Source organism: Protopterus annectens, chromosome 15.part0 (genome assembly GCF_019279795.1).
Source record: "Protopterus annectens isolate FY-2018-M chromosome 15.part0, PAN1.0, whole genome shotgun sequence".
NCBI classification, from domain to species: domain Eukaryota; kingdom Metazoa; phylum Chordata; order Ceratodontiformes; family Protopteridae; genus Protopterus; species Protopterus annectens.
The window spans coordinates 372,994,495-373,010,529 of record NC_056749.1 but is presented as its reverse complement, the minus strand read 5'-3'; the positions used below and the strand labels follow the sequence as shown (position 1 = coordinate 373,010,529).

Sequence of the window (16,035 nt, the reverse complement as noted above, 5' to 3'; positions counted from 1 at the left end):
ATTGACTCACAGCTGAAAAACCGAGGAGAAACAAAAATTCAGTCTAATGGTCTTCTTTCTATACTGGCTAAAATTTAAAAAAAAAAAAGACAACTTGGGTGAAGGTATGTACAAAGGCTTGGATGAAGAGTGTAAATTTTTCTCACCAACTTACAGGCCACACTTATTTCTAAACTAGAGTCCACTTACAACAAGGTAGCTAAATTTGCTGCTGAACTACCATACTCCACTCATCACTGCTTAGCACTCTGAAAACTGAACTGGTCTGAATTCCCCCATAGCCTCCTCCTCTCTCAGCTTCAGATAATTCATTCTATTCTATACCAGCCCACTTTCTCCCCAGCATCACATCCATCATTTCCCCCTGCACCCTCCAGAAGCTCGGAATAACATCTCCTGACTATTCACAATCCCAAGACCAACTTAGGAAAAAAATTCTATAGCTGTCACCCTGCTAAGAACTGGAATAAACTACCATTAAACATCCGATACATTAGATCCAAATCCCAATTCAGAAAGGCAGTAAAAACTCACTTAAGGAAAACTAAACTATGTCTGTGCTATCTCTCCCCGACTGACCCATCTCTCTAAAGTATCCCTTTCTCTCACTTCTGTGAAATCCTACCTTTCTCCTAATCTCCCTGTATTGCAGCACTGCTACCCATATTTCCTTCCTCTCTGCTTCTATCCTATTGGGATACTTTACAATCTCTTATCCTATTCACAGCCATTCTAATTTTGTTCTGCTTTATAACTTTTTAATAGCTAAATATCTATTTGTATTATTTCTTGTTCTCTCCCCTGTACCTCCTCATGTTGAAATGTATATTCTAATTGCCATGTTTGTTAACTTGTTATTGTTTATGTCTATGTCGTTTCTTTGTATTATTATATGTCAACTCGATTTGAATGTATTTACTGTGAAGCTTTTCTCCCCGGGTCTCCACTGAAAAAGGGTTCTGTCCCAGTTGGACTAACCCGGTCAACAAATGTCTTCTTCTTCTCCTTTCGGCTTTTTCCCGGTTAGGGGTCACCACAGTGGATCACCTGTCCGCTCATGATTGGCAGTGGAGCTTTTACGGTGTTGTGTTGCCAGCCCGGCGCCCAACCTTCCACAGAAGGCACACACATGCATGCACTCACTCCTAGAGCTGCATCTGACAGGGTCAGATATGAATTGCATTATTCTGCCTCAAAATGGCTCATGTCATTGGCAAGGAAGTCTTTTGAGGACATGAAAACAGAATGGCAGATGACAGGAAAGTTCTCCATTCCTTCATTTTCCCAGGAGCAGCAAGCAACTTGATTCATCCCTTTCAGCAAGGAAGAACAAGAGACAGACATACAGTTCCCATAGCCTTTTTTCAGGTTTAAGGATCATGCAATCTCCCAGGAGAGATTTACAAGATTTAACCAAAGTCAGATAAGGTTAAGTTACACGAAGTAATGAATTTCCATAAAAAGCATCCTATACCTCCAACGTACGGTAATGGCAAAATGCCATCCTATTTGTGGTCCCAAAGCTAAGGGAAGACTTTATTTACTTGAGCATTATAATCCAATAGGACTGCTAAATTTTTATTATAATTACATAAGACTCAGTGAGCAAAGAAGTGCTGGGTACCTTTACATGCTCAGATCAAGCAGGTTTTAAATCTGGTAAACAAATATGAGGTAATTTTAGAAGAGAACTGAACATAGATAACCAAACAGGCAGCAAGAAAGCAACTCTGGTCACACTGACAGAAAACACCTCTTAGAAGGCTTTCCTGGATATGTGCCTTTTTTAAAGAGTGGTCTTAGTTTCAGACATTTGGGAGTTAAAATAGGTTCCTTGTGGACCTTAGTTGTGGATATTTAGCCTTACATGCTGGAAAGAAGTGAGGATGGATATTATATTACTTTATAGATACCCAATATAGTATGAGGCATAATGTATCTCTGCCAGGTTCCTTTTGAAATAAAGTCACATCTGTTAATGGGACGGAGGTCTCTCCAGTAATTCAGTATTAAATGTCAGTGTCCCTTTTCTTGGCAACTTTTTGATTTCACTTAAAGATTTCTGCATGAAGAACAGTTCACTTTTTCCTTTCTTACTGCAGGTAGGTTGACAAGATGTATAGAATAGTAACAGGTCAATGTTGACAATATGACTTGAATAGCTTGGTGGACTGGAATTCTGTGGTACCACTTGAAGAGATTCCCTTAAGTTAACTATTTGCTTGAAGTTATTATGAGGAATGGTCCTAGCTCAAGTACTAGTAAAGCAAACATGTTTACATAGGTCACAAGTGTATTATAAGAGGCTTGAAGCAAGTTGCTTTACCCTATGCTACTGAGTGAGTAATGTTACTCCATGATTATTATACAAGAGAAGTATCCTCCAGTATTAATTCTGATACAAGGTCTAAAAACCTAATTAAACCACAAATGGGTTCCCACGTAAATTATATATATATATATATATATATATATATATATATATATATATATATATATACATATATATATATATAATATATATCTTACAGTGTCCACATCTGAAATGTCTTATTCCTTGTGATGCATGATTGTTTTTTTTTTTCTTGTTTCCATTGAAACTAAAAATAATAATGTATGCATTTTATGACATGGTGAATCAGGTATACATTTATGTGCCTGTCTGGAGGTACTCATCCCTCCTATGTTCCAAGTTTTCCTTTTCTAACCCTCCCCCACATTTATGATTGCTTCTAGTATGCAATAATGTTGAAAAAAAAAAGGAAAGAACTGAAAAGCCAGAGTTCAGAAATAAATATATGACACAATGTGATGCAAGGAAACAGAACAGAAAGTCATGTATTGAGAATATGTCTTATGAAAGTATAAACGTGAAGTAAGACAAATAATACTACAAAGAGAAAAGTGTACATGATATATTACAAAGATAAAAACTCCAAGAAAGACCCAGCAAAGCTAGAGTATTCAATGTGTAATACATTAAACCTCCTGTAGTGGAGGTCCATGGGATATATGCAAATGGCCCCTTAAAGACATATCAGTGTTTTAGCTACATAACTTCTCAGTGTCCATGATGTTTTACTTTTAAGTCTTTATTGGTGCATCCATGCCAATAAAGCCAAACCCTTCTTGTTGTAGACCTAGAGGAGGTGTACAGTATTACACAGTGAAGGCTCTAGCTTAGCTGTGTATTTCTTGGAGTTTTTATGGAACATTTTATCTGTGTGACTTTTTCACCCTTTAGTTTAGATATGCTATGAAGGAAAATGAAAGTAACACCAGGGTACAACCCTATAAAACATACCAAAACAAGAGGCAAGGGTGTTAATAGACTTGCAGATATGAGTTTATACATTAGTAAGTGACATATAAATGTCCAAATGTCACAGCCTCTGGTTGCAGAAAAGTAGCACAGGAATATATGCTTCATACTCAGCAATGTCTCTCCAAATGAAATGTTATTTTCAGGAAAGAAGCCATGATAACTGAGAGGGTGTCAAAAGCCATCTTCAATGTCTGGGTCTAACCTCTTGAGCTATGCTACATTTAAGTCATTAGGGGTGTTACAAGTACTGAATGACATACTCAGATACATTAATAAAATAATTAGACTTGAAAATCCATTAAATAAGTAGAACAACATACCAGAAAGCAACAGGAGGTTAAAAATCTATTCCTTAGAGGTACATGTAGGCTGGAGGATAAGACCAGTAGCCCAACAACATAGACTACCACCTTATTCAATGTTTTGGGATTTTTTCATAAATCCAGTGGACATGAATGCCTTTTCAGTGTCAACTTGGAAAAAAGTATAAGATGATTTTGAAAAGATGGACATAACTACTAAGGTTTCTGGTATACACCATGGGTCTCACCCATATTTACACTCCCAAAACCATCCAACAGCAGTGAGGTGACTATAGGTACTGACATGAGGATAACCAACAAATCAATAGCGAAAGAGGGAAAAAGAGACTTGATTATTATAGTTAATGATATAATAAAATTAAGTACCTAAAGTAAGCATGTTTGGCAAAATGGATCTAAGATCATGGTGCCATCAGCTTCAGCTACATCCAGAAAATGGAAATGTCTTCTTTTCTACCCACGTTGAACTGATTCTGGGTATGAGCTTTGTTAAGGGATGTTCCAGTTTGCCATAAAGCAGGTGATAAAATCCATGAAAAAGTAAGCAATTACAGTCATGATATGATATGATAAAACCAACTCAAACAGCATGGTGAAATATTTAAAAATGGACTCAAACCTGAGAGAAGTGGGATGAAAATGAAGAGGGAAAACGCAAATTCATTAGAAAGCATTCTTCATTTTTACAGGTACATGTACTCAAGTAAAGGAATGTCAGCTGCCTAAGTAAAAGCAAATGCAATACATGACATGTCACCTCAAATCAATGCAAAAGAGGGAAAATGCTTTTCAGAATGACTAACTACAGCTCAAGATTTATAAAATAATACGTCAGTACCATTTCTGCACCACTGATGGTATGTCTTCATGCTTGATTAGGTGTAAACTAGAAAAGTTTGCAACTTGTTGGGTGTACTTCCATGAGTTCCAACGCAGTCACTGTTCACCATTACAAATCACAGCCAGAGTACTTTCTATTGATATGCTGGCAAAAGTCCTTTTTTTTAGTTTCATCTACCTTTAGTATTTTCTGTGCCTGGTTAAAGCTTCAAGCAGTTGATTTAATCAGTTATTGTACACATTTTCATATCTATAGACCCATAAACATTTTCATTAGTATTTTTTGAAAAATAATTGTCTCTAACTGCTGGTCACAATATTTAACAACCCAAAGGATTAACTAGTACTTAACCAGGGAGATGCTCACCAAGACTTCAACTGTAGTAGTTTAAAGAACAGTTAAGAAACAGAAAGCAGAGTCAAGTCTTCCTAACTGGATTGATATGAGGCTTTGAGGTTGGCTGTCCCTCAATGGAAACAAGGCATTGATTGGTCCAGTTCCCTTTTATGAAGTAACGCTAACTAGCTTCATGAATCATGCATCAAGTTCATTATACATATGATAGTGATTGGCTATGTATCCATTAAGTGTAATGTGCACAGAACTGAGAACCCTATTTGAAGGGGATTTAGTTCTACATTTGTCAGATGGAGTTTTTCCAGTGATGTGATTAGTCACACAGCTTTATGTCTCTTAAGAATTATTAAACAAAGCACTTTGCATTATGGCCGTTTGTGTATTATTTCAGTTGTAGCAAAGTCTGCCTACTTTTTGTACATTTTATAGAATACTCTATCTTGTTTTTGTGCCGTGTACTCCTACAGTCAGAATGCTGTCAAGAATTCTTAAAAATGGAACTGTGTGAGGGTTATTTATATGTAAGCTTGTTTAGAAGAATCTGCAAAATGTAAAAAAAATGTTTTGCAAAGTATTTATTAAAATAATTAGCTTGAGTTCATAGTAAACTCAAAGGACAAGGGAAATAGGATTTGACATTTGAAAAAAACAAACTTTATTACTTCAACACTAACAAAGAAATGACATGCAACCAATAGCAGCAGAAACACAATGCAAGTAGTTATTGTCACAGAAAAAGTGCACTTCTTTGGATTAACACCACAACATTCTCATTCTTAAAGGAAACTCCACACTCAATCCTTAAGTTTCTTTTCTTCCTACAATATGGTTCCAGTATTTTGTAGGTACCAGAAACTTGTTTGTACCTTTTAAAATTTATTTCCTTGCATTGGAATCGAAGGAAGGGAAAGCACACCAACTTTTTTTAAGCTTAACTTCTCACATAGTTTGCAGAGGAATTCATCTGTACCTGCATGGCATATTACATACACAGTTAAATCTGTAGTTTATGCTGTCAGGTACTGCTGTCAATCTTTGATGGGCAATTAATCCTGCTAATGTCAGGAACACAGCAGCTGATATAAAAAAGGCAGAAAGCTGTGGAGCTGTTTTCTACTGTTTTTATTGCAGAAAGACAGAGAACTAACACTCCCATTTCATAGTAAAACAAAGAAATTATATCAATCATGGGTTTAAAGGCAGTTGTCACCTCTTTTAACAAATTTACATAAGCAGCAACACAGTATTGACAAGCTAAGCTTTAACTACAGTGACATCAGAGATTTCTGTGACATACAGAGAAAAGTCAGAAAATATACACACACAGAGACACAGGACAGAACGAGACAAGTGGCAAGCCTGTCAACTAGGCGCACTGACAATGTTCATGAAAATATGTCTTTTATGCTTTTTTGTGACATCATCAAAGAGGAGATTGTTTTGGTATTTTGGGAATCGGTTTTATAAACTTTCAGGCATTTGACTATTCGATGTTCTGGTCTCGACACAGACACTCACACACACACACATATATATATATATATATATGTGTGTATATATGTATATATATGTATATATATATATATATATATATATATATATATATATATATATATATGTGTGTGTGTGTGCAATATGGGTGCATACAATTCATTATTTATACTAAACTTAACATAGTAGAGTTAAGCATTATTAATGTATACATTCTAGTAAATGTTGCTTAATGTTTTACTTACTCGCTGTCACACATTGGCTATGTGTTGCACATGCAATCTTTGTCACTGTCTTTCTGTCAGTATTTTTTTTTCTTTGTATTGCTAAGTGCCAATATAGCCTGAATTGTGGCTGAAAAGGGTTCTGGGACCAGTTCACTTTCCTGGTTACTAACGTATAAATAAATATAAAATAGAAAAAAGGGGGGGTGAACATGATGGAAATAATTAAGGAACTAGTAAACGATTATTGGTTATTGACCTAGAGGCCATGTCAAGTCTAACCATTTCATCCCAATGTAATACCATATATACTCTAGTCAATACCCAGAATTGTATTTAATAATGACTGCCCATATCCAGCACATGCTTGGGTCCTTTTAGGTTACGTACATAGTTGTAAAAGGCCTTATGGTTATCCTTAGCTGTGATTGCTAAGTTTTTCTCAAAGTTACCCTTAGAGGATGTGACATGTTGTCTTATTTGCTGGCTGAGGAGGGTCTCTTCCACTGCTGGGGTCTCACCTTAATTATCTTAGACAGCAACATTTTGGATTTGTTGTAAAGTTTGTTGATGCTGGATGTCCACCAGGGCAGCTTGTTTTTACTTGGGGCTCTGACTTTGATTCTCTCTGGGACAGCCGAGTTTATACATTTATACAGGTGATTGTACAGGGCTTTAGTGTAAGTTTTGGTGCAGTTACCACTTCCAGCTGGGATGGAGCTTGGAAGGCATTTATACCTTCCACTAAGAGTGTATAGCTTGCTCTGGGAATATTTGTAGTCTGACTTCACCCTTTGTGAGTTCTGGTGGTACTGCCAGTTCGAAGGTGACTAATTTGTGGTCAGATTTGACTAATGAGGGCCTGACAGTTGTGGTGGTGCATCTTTTTGTCATGTTAGTGAGGACCCAATCTAGTATGTTTGTTTCTCTTGTTGGCATTTGAACAATTTCTTCCAGGGCATTTGAATTAAAGTCAAGGAACGTTTGCACTACTGAGTTAGGGCAAGAGTTGGTTTCCCAGTTGATGGTGGGATAATTGAAATCCCTATGAGCAGAGTGTTTGTCAGTATTTGGATTGACTCCTGTTTGATCAAGTAGGCCTCATGTGCATCATGATCCATGGAGGGGGATCTGTAACAAGCTATGACTTGAATGGGGGTCTTACCTACAGTAATCTGAACTTGGAGTAACTCCATGGAGTTGTCCAGTCTAACTAGTTAGGAGGTGAATTTATCCCTAATATAGACAGAAACACTACCTTCTTTGGTTCTCATACATTCATTTTACTGTCTGAAGGTGTGGAAGGCATTGTAGCCTTGCAAAGCTGGGGTACTCCCTGAGGCCTTCAACCAGGTTTCTGTGACTGCGCAGACATCTACATCCCTCAGTGATAGAAGTGCTTCCAGGGTGTGACATTTTTGGTTTAAGTTCCTAGCATTCAGCAGCATAAACCTTATTTTGTTATGGTTGGCAATTTTCAAGTCAGCAATTTTGTTTTTGAGACCTTGCCTAAAAAAGGCACTACTGGGGAGGCAAGAGACTTTGCCAGAGCCGAACGCCTAGTGGTGCCAGGTGCAAACCATCACTGGCAAAGCAGTGAGGTTTGTTGACCATGTCATCCCAGGCTGACAGAAACTGGATCCCCTTTGAATGACACCAAAAACTAAGCCAGTTATGGAAATAGATCATGTTTTGTTTATACTGTGTAATCATTCTAGGTGAGGGTAATATGCTGCTCAGGGCTAGAAACATACCTGCCTGGGACACATACTTGTAGAGCTTAATCATCTCTCTCTTCATATAGTCCAGTGAGGTACATTTCAGGTCATTCACTCCAACATGAGCTATGACAGAGTCATAATGGTACTTGTTGTGGAGAGACCTGAGTGCATGCATTATCTGATGAATCCTGGCACTGGACAGGCAGCTGACTGTGACTTTCTCCTCATCTAACCTGATGAATGGGACATCTGTGTGTTTCACTATGGAGTCTCTAATGGCAAGAAAATTTGGTAGGTGAGACGCTGGTGTTGCTGTATGTCTTGGGTGCTGTGCGGACTGTGCTGGTTGTAGCAGTCTTTTGTTTTGGAGGTCTCTGGTGTTTCAGTAAGCTTTCTGAGAGAACCTGCATGTATGCTGATTTATGTGTTGGATGCATGCTATGAGTATGAGTAGTGGTACTATGTGCGTGCATAGTGGGGGGTGAGTTCACAACCTCTTCAGTGTTACTGTTTTGAGTGTGATTCAAGATTCTTGGTATGGATATATCTCTGACACTCTGTACTACAGTGAGTTATTAGTAGAGGGCTGTCAAGTACATGAGGCAGTTGCTACACTGTCTCTGGAGACCCAAGTCAACAAGGCTGGGAGGAGAAACAAAGGTAGTTCAATTGTCCATAATGCTAGGTTTGAAGAACTGTTATCACAAAGGGAGTGCTTTCAGGACTGACTGAGGAGGTGCATTGTTGATGGGTATTTCTGATGATGTTTTTGTCTGGTGGTTTAATTGGTTACAGCTCACAAGAATCTAAGGGAAAAATTGTTGAAATTATCTGTCGGGTTATGGTGCATAATTGAGCAGCAGTGTGCAGTGCTAAGCAACAGCAAAACAAGCAAAAACTCACTCAAATACAGGGCTTAAATACCAAAAGCTAAAAACTTTAAAAACAATTAAAAAACTCAAAAGAACCAATGAGATTGCTTACTCCAGGCCCTAAACCAATCACCCTTCATAAGACAGTTTCCATAAGCATACTGCTTTCACAGGGGTATAGAAGGGCCCCTTCCAATCAAAGATGGTTGGAAAATGTGCTCAGAATACAACAGCCACCACAAAAAAGCCAAAGTGCAGCAAACCTGTATCTGGACATTTTAATTCTGCATCATTCATGAGAGAGAAAAGGCACTGGGAGGTAGCAGATGGACTTAGTTTGGAATCCTACTACTTGTCACATGTACATGATGCAGCAAAGATCATTTACTACAGTAAGAGTTTTTACATTTTAGCATGAGAGTGTGGGGAGGATCTGTCAATTTCTGTAGAACTACAAAAAAAAATCCCTTTACAAAATCCTGCTATTTACCTACTTTATTTTGCTGGAAGAAGCTAACAGCTATTTATAGCATAGAACAAGCTCTGTCAGACACAAAATGAGTCTCAGTCAGGAAAGCATAGAAGTAGCTCTGCTACAGAAGGTGTGTTTAGATGACAGTGCTTCACAGTCCTGACATTCTGACTTAATTCCATGAGAAAACACCACCATTTCCTTATGTCCAACATGACTCCTATAATAAGGACTTGAAATGTATTCTGGGAAGGAGGAATGAAAGCAAGAAAACAAAATCACATTACCCAGGCAGTCCCATTTATCCACCATTTTGAGGGAAACGCATTAAAATTGTAAAAGAAACATGGAGTGATTTTGAGGCATTGAAATAGCTCAGAAGACGATACATTGAAAAAAGCAACATGTTTTTGAATTTTAAGGTGGAATTTTCCTTTAATGGTTTGGCAGTTATAAGAATTCTGCTGACAATCTTGCATCTTGGAGTATTTTATTTTATTTTTTTGTCAAAGTGAATATTTTTGTTTCCGTCATATCCCAGTGACATCTCCAATGATATAATGACCAAAGTCTTAATTGATACACTAATGAAATGGCAAATTTTGCCATAGACGAGGTGCTTATGAGGATTTTAAGGTTTTTGTAGCTGGGATGACTTGAAAGAAAATGTATGGTTTATCAAATTCAGGGCACATATATTAAGAATGGGAAGGGACCACAAGACCAAATAAAGTGGCAAGATAGGTGAGTAAGAGGGGAACTGTGAGATGACCATGGCTTTGTAGTCCCATGTTAATATACTGTGGGATGAGCAAGACTGTGTACTCCCATGTGTATATACTGTGGGATGACAATGTGTAACTCTGTGTTTGTGTGCTGTTCTGTGAATACAAAGCATGTGTAGTCCAGTGTTTATTTGCCTCTCAACTCTCCAGATTTTTATTTCATGTTTTTGGTTTGTCCTTCATAAAATTTGTGGTCATCACTAAATAATAAAAAAACATTTGAGTTTCAGACTTCGTATCCTTCATGCCCTTCAGAAAATATGTGCTAACATAAAACTTATTAATCTGGCAGATTTCTAAGTTTGTAACAGCAATAATTAAAATCTGCCTCTGATTTTGGACCTTTACCCCCCCCCCCCTTATTTTTGGCTTCATCCAGATTTGTTACGCTTAGAGGTTGAGAGGTATGTGTTTATGTACTAAGGCAACACACCATTTATTCTATAGAAATTAGCTCATTATGATCCTGCATGGTGCAGATGTTGCACTGTATAACTCAGACTGGTCTATTTTCATAAGACAGCCCAAGTGCTCCACTTGGAGGAATGGTGCACCTAAGGATGTACCACCTGCATCCACATTTACAACACTTACCCGTATCCATGTTATGAATAAATTCATGCATGCATGCAGATTCCTTTTATTTAAACAGTAGAATACTGCAATATTTTTGAATATCTTAAGAGAGAGCCAGCACAGAGAAAGCTAGTGAAAAGGATGGTATGTTTTATTTTAAGATGCAGCATAACTAGGTGTGGTGATCCAAACTGAATGACCTTTCGTAATGACTCTGGCACCAAATAGAAGAAATACATAATACTGAAATGCAGAAAATAAACACCTGCACTCAGGAAGTAGATGTGTTGTAACAGAGATTAAACAATGATGGTCATTTACATAAAACACTACTCAGTAGTTTAGGTAATATTATTCTAATGGTTGCATCTGATGGATCTGAGAGCGCTGGCACTTAGTTCAGGTATGACTACAGATAGTGAAGGCTGTTGTCTTATTGCAATGGTAGGGCAACTCAGTGTTTTGGACCATTTGTTATGCAGGTAGTCTCACCATACACTAGTTTATTTATTTATTTCCAGTTTGATTACCAGGGAAGTCCACTGGGCCCAGAGGACCCACTTTCAGTGGAGGCCTGGGGAGAAAAGCTCCAAAAATACATGTCACAGTACCGATAAAAAGTATAAGAGATACATTGAAAAGAACAGTTTACAAAATATGTACATTCAGTATCACACATAGTCAAACAAAATTCATTATGGTTTATCTAGAGAGTTATAGAGGTTCATTTATGAAAACACTCTTGTAAAAGTATTGTGGAAGCACATGGCATGTGCACAATAAAAAGAAAGTAGAAAAACACTTTGCATGCACTTATTTAAACTATGATGCTATTTACAATATTTACACAATAGAGTCAAGGGATAAATAGCTCTAGGACATTTGGAGTGCTAGGATAGTAGAGTAGCAATGGGAGATTTAGAGAGAATAAGAACCTAGGAGAAAGAGAAAAAACACCTAGGGGCATGTTCTTAGATAGATTTAGGTGGGGTGAAGGCAGGTACATTTCCATTTAGTGGACAGATGTTTGAAAAGCTGGGTTTTGAAGTTTTCGGAGTTTGCTATTGTTCTTAGAGTGGAAGGGAGAGAGTTCCATGTCTTACCTATTGTGAAAGAGAGGAGGAGTTGGCCAGCAGGACTTTTAGGTTTGTTGATAGCAATAAGGTTTTGATGTTCAAATCTGAGAGTTTTGTTAGGAGTGTAAGGCAGAAGAATATTAGCTAGAGCTGAGCAGTTAGTAGTGTGAAATATAAGTCTGTGTGCAGTGGTGAGTTGGAGATAATTTAGGTAGTTTGGGAGTTCTAGCCAATTTAGAGATTATAGGGTAAGGCAATGATGGGTGGAATTTCTGGCATTGGAGGCAAATTTAGAGATTTTGCTATAGCAGTTTTCTAGTTTGGTGGTGATAGAGGAGGACAGGTTGGTTAGGAGAGGGACTCCATATAATAATGAGGGAAGAAGGTAAGTAGTGACCAGAGTGTGCCTAGTAGAGTTTGAGAGAAAGCGATTATTTCTATATAGCATACCCAGTTTGTGGTGGGTTTTCTTAATATTTTGTTGAATATGTATGTCAAACTTAAGGAATTCGTCAATAGTAATGCCGAGAAGTTTAGCAGAGGGAACTGATGGTACAAGATATATCTATATATATATATATATATAGAGAGAGAGAGAGAGAGAGAGAGAGAAACCACAAAGCCCTGATGACAGGGTAGCAGGTACACTTAGAAATAAGGAAGTTAGGATAGTACCCTCACAGGACATGAGAGGGAAAGAGGTACATACTAGAGTGGGACAGTACCTAAAATAAATAGTTTGTAAATAAAGGAGAAGGTACTGAGAGAAGATCTGAGAAGAGTGGAAACTGCTTAGCTCTGAGTGATATGATAAAAAGAATACATTATATTTAGTAGGTGAAACATGGAACAGTTGAAAAATGATGTAGTAATTAAAAACCTGGTTCTAAAACTGTTCATGTAGATGGTGTAATGTCAAAAAGAACACTTTAATTTTAACAAAATACAAAAAAATATATCTAAAAGTGTTATTTTGAATAAAATTAAATCATTAGTATTTTACAAAATGCAATCTTGTAAATTTTCTGTGTCTCCCACCCCAACATTCATACAGAAGATGACCTCCCCCTCATAAAAATGGATGTTAAGCAAACAGACTAAATTTCATTATTATTCGAATCAACTACCAGAGTGATCTGTCCCCTGACAACATCGAAAATTTTAGCATTATGTAGGTGCGGAACAGATTTTTTTTTAACAAAGAAATGAAGCACATCTATAGCCTATGTCCTTTATAACTTGAAATGCAAATTGCAACGTTTGCTCTGTTTTTTGATACACATCTCTAAATCTTTCATTGAATCTCTCAATCTCATTACTATAGTAGCCAAAGCAATTCTGACCTTCCACACATAATATGCAAAAGAAATCATGCAACACCTGCAAATAAATAAAATTAGGTGTATATATAAAAAAATACTTCATTAGCCTAATGTGCTATAATTTCACTCTAATACAAGTGTGTGTGTGTGTGTATGCACGTGCGCGCACACGTGTGTGTATGCTAATGACCATTTGTTTATGTTTTAACAGTTCTGGACCTTTACCATTTTATAAATGCTTTGTGATGTCTTGATAAGTTTCAAGACTGGTTTTCCAGATGTTGGGGAAATTCTTTAAAACAAAAATCACTCAGCTTACTCTCAGGAGAGGGTTGAAGACAACTGCAAGCTAAACGTGGCTCAGGAAAGGCAAAGACATGATAAATGGCATACTAAGTCCACTGGCTATAGTTCACTAGTTTTCTAAATGCAGCACCTACCTTCTGTGTTCAAAGATGGCTAGCATACTAGTCAGTGAGTTCTAAATCGATGATCAGTACCTCCCATAGAAATATCACAGCTGGTGTGATTTCTGTTTGTCTGCTGGTTATGATGACACTGTATGTTGTTTTTGGTCCTTTACCTTTTCCCAAGTCTGTGTAATTGCAGACTTGGCATATATAAGTTGGGTGGAGTTCTGCAAATGGTGCTGTTAAAAGAATTCACCAAGTAGAAGGTTCATCTAGTTGTTTTCTTCAGGTTGAACCATCACTGAGTTTTAATTCGACTAAGCTGTACGGGAACCGTTGAAGTCATAACCTCAGCACTTTACAGGAGTTCAGTGCTGTTGTCATGGAGCTAACAGATTAAGACCTCAGTCCAGCAACTACTCTACACAACTTGTGTAGCACCAGTTTATTCAGAATTGTACTTTTCACATTCTGTCATATCACCACAATTACTTATGAATCACTGGCTCTCACACAGCTCTGTTTTTAAGTATACCTAAGGAGAAAGGTGGAAATGGGTGTTAACCAGTCCTTATCTCAAGCTATAAATCATTTAACTCTTAGTGAACCATGGTCCACAGCAAGCCTTGCAGGGTCTTGTTCCCTCATGTCACAGTATGCACTCATTATTACACAACTCTCATATCAACACCATATGTAGAACATGCATTTCCTAGAGATATGTCATGCCATTGTCCCATTAATATATGCACTTCATTTGAGTGTTAATTTTCTTCTGTAATGTGTCTTTGCTTGTTCATAACATGTCTATGACTGTCCACAACTGCTGACCAGCCAACACTGTTAAAGCACGAAATGTATTTTCAGTTATCTTGCAATTTTTTATAACTAAAGCTTCAGCAAAGAAGGATGACAGCAGCTATCCCAAAGGGGGATATGGAGTACACACACACACACACACACACACACACACACACACACACACACATACATACACATGGACACATACACACACATGGACACATACACACACACACACACACACACACACAGATCTTGGCACACACACACACACACACACACACACACACACACACACACACACACACACACACACACAGCACATTAAATTGTTGCACCAATTGCAATGACTTCACCATTCTGGTAAAACATCAGAGTCAGTCAGATAAACAGTCACAACTGTAAGTGAAAACATTTTGTAGGAGCCGTTAATATGATACAAAATAAATTTGTACTGAAAATTTAACTACACTAAATAGTTGTTGTCTGCTGGATTATGTATTATTACATGTATTCAGGAAGCATTATTCACAGCATATAATTATCCAACATAACTGAAGCAGTAAATATAGGTCTAAATATCTTGTAATACCAAAATGCTAGCCGGCAAAACTTGCAATGAAATAACTACACTTTTGTAGAAGAGATTATTACAGCAGTATGAAAAATGAAGTCATTTCCTTTTGCATTAAGAACAAAGTAATCATGCTTTGCTGTTTGCATTACTTATGAAATACGGCTGTCATTTCTTGTAGATAACAGTACTCTTTTTAATGGAAACTCTAACATTTAAAATCTGATTGCTAACCAGTGAATGTCATTCACAGGAGGGCTACCAGTATCCCTCGAGAATGGAAAGGAGGGGAAAAAAAATCATTACCTGAACTGCCATGTCTCCAAATTAAATCAGAAAGCCTGGCTTGTCCAATAGCATTGCTATTTAAAGATTATGTTTTCTGGCAGTGTGAAGCAGCAAGCCTTTATGAGGGTGTTCAGCAGGAACAGGTTTTATTATGATTTGAAAACATCAGCGATTAGTAAATATGACTGGAAAGCACTGAGCTACAAATGTAACTCCTCTCATTATGTCTGTCGTAATAAAATATGTATTTTAGAAAACAAATGCTGAACTGGCAGTAGTTTACTGAGAACACTGAAAAGAAGCTAGATTTTAAAGACCAGAAGCCTGTTAGTAGTTTTGTTTAATTTTTCAGATTGACATCAATGACAATTGACTCAGGTATAACTTTGACAAAATATTTATCTGTGATTGTCATTCCAGCTGCATCATTTCCCTACTGCAAAGACAGCATGTGAAGTGCATTTTAAAGTCACTTGGCATACTTTCTTAAATTGAAAACTAGCGTCTTCCTGTTCATATAATATGCATGCCACATCCCTGTGTGCAGATATTTACACAGATTAATACTGTCATGCAT

At 37.3% G+C, this 16,035-nt stretch overlaps 1 protein-coding gene across 4 annotated transcripts in view; it reads right to left on the bottom strand.

The window, feature by feature from the left end:
- Positions 1 to 16,035, bottom strand: part of DRP2 (dystrophin related protein 2) — a 4,029,288-nt gene that overhangs the window by 3,219,225 nt on the left and 794,028 nt on the right. The window lies entirely within an intron of this gene.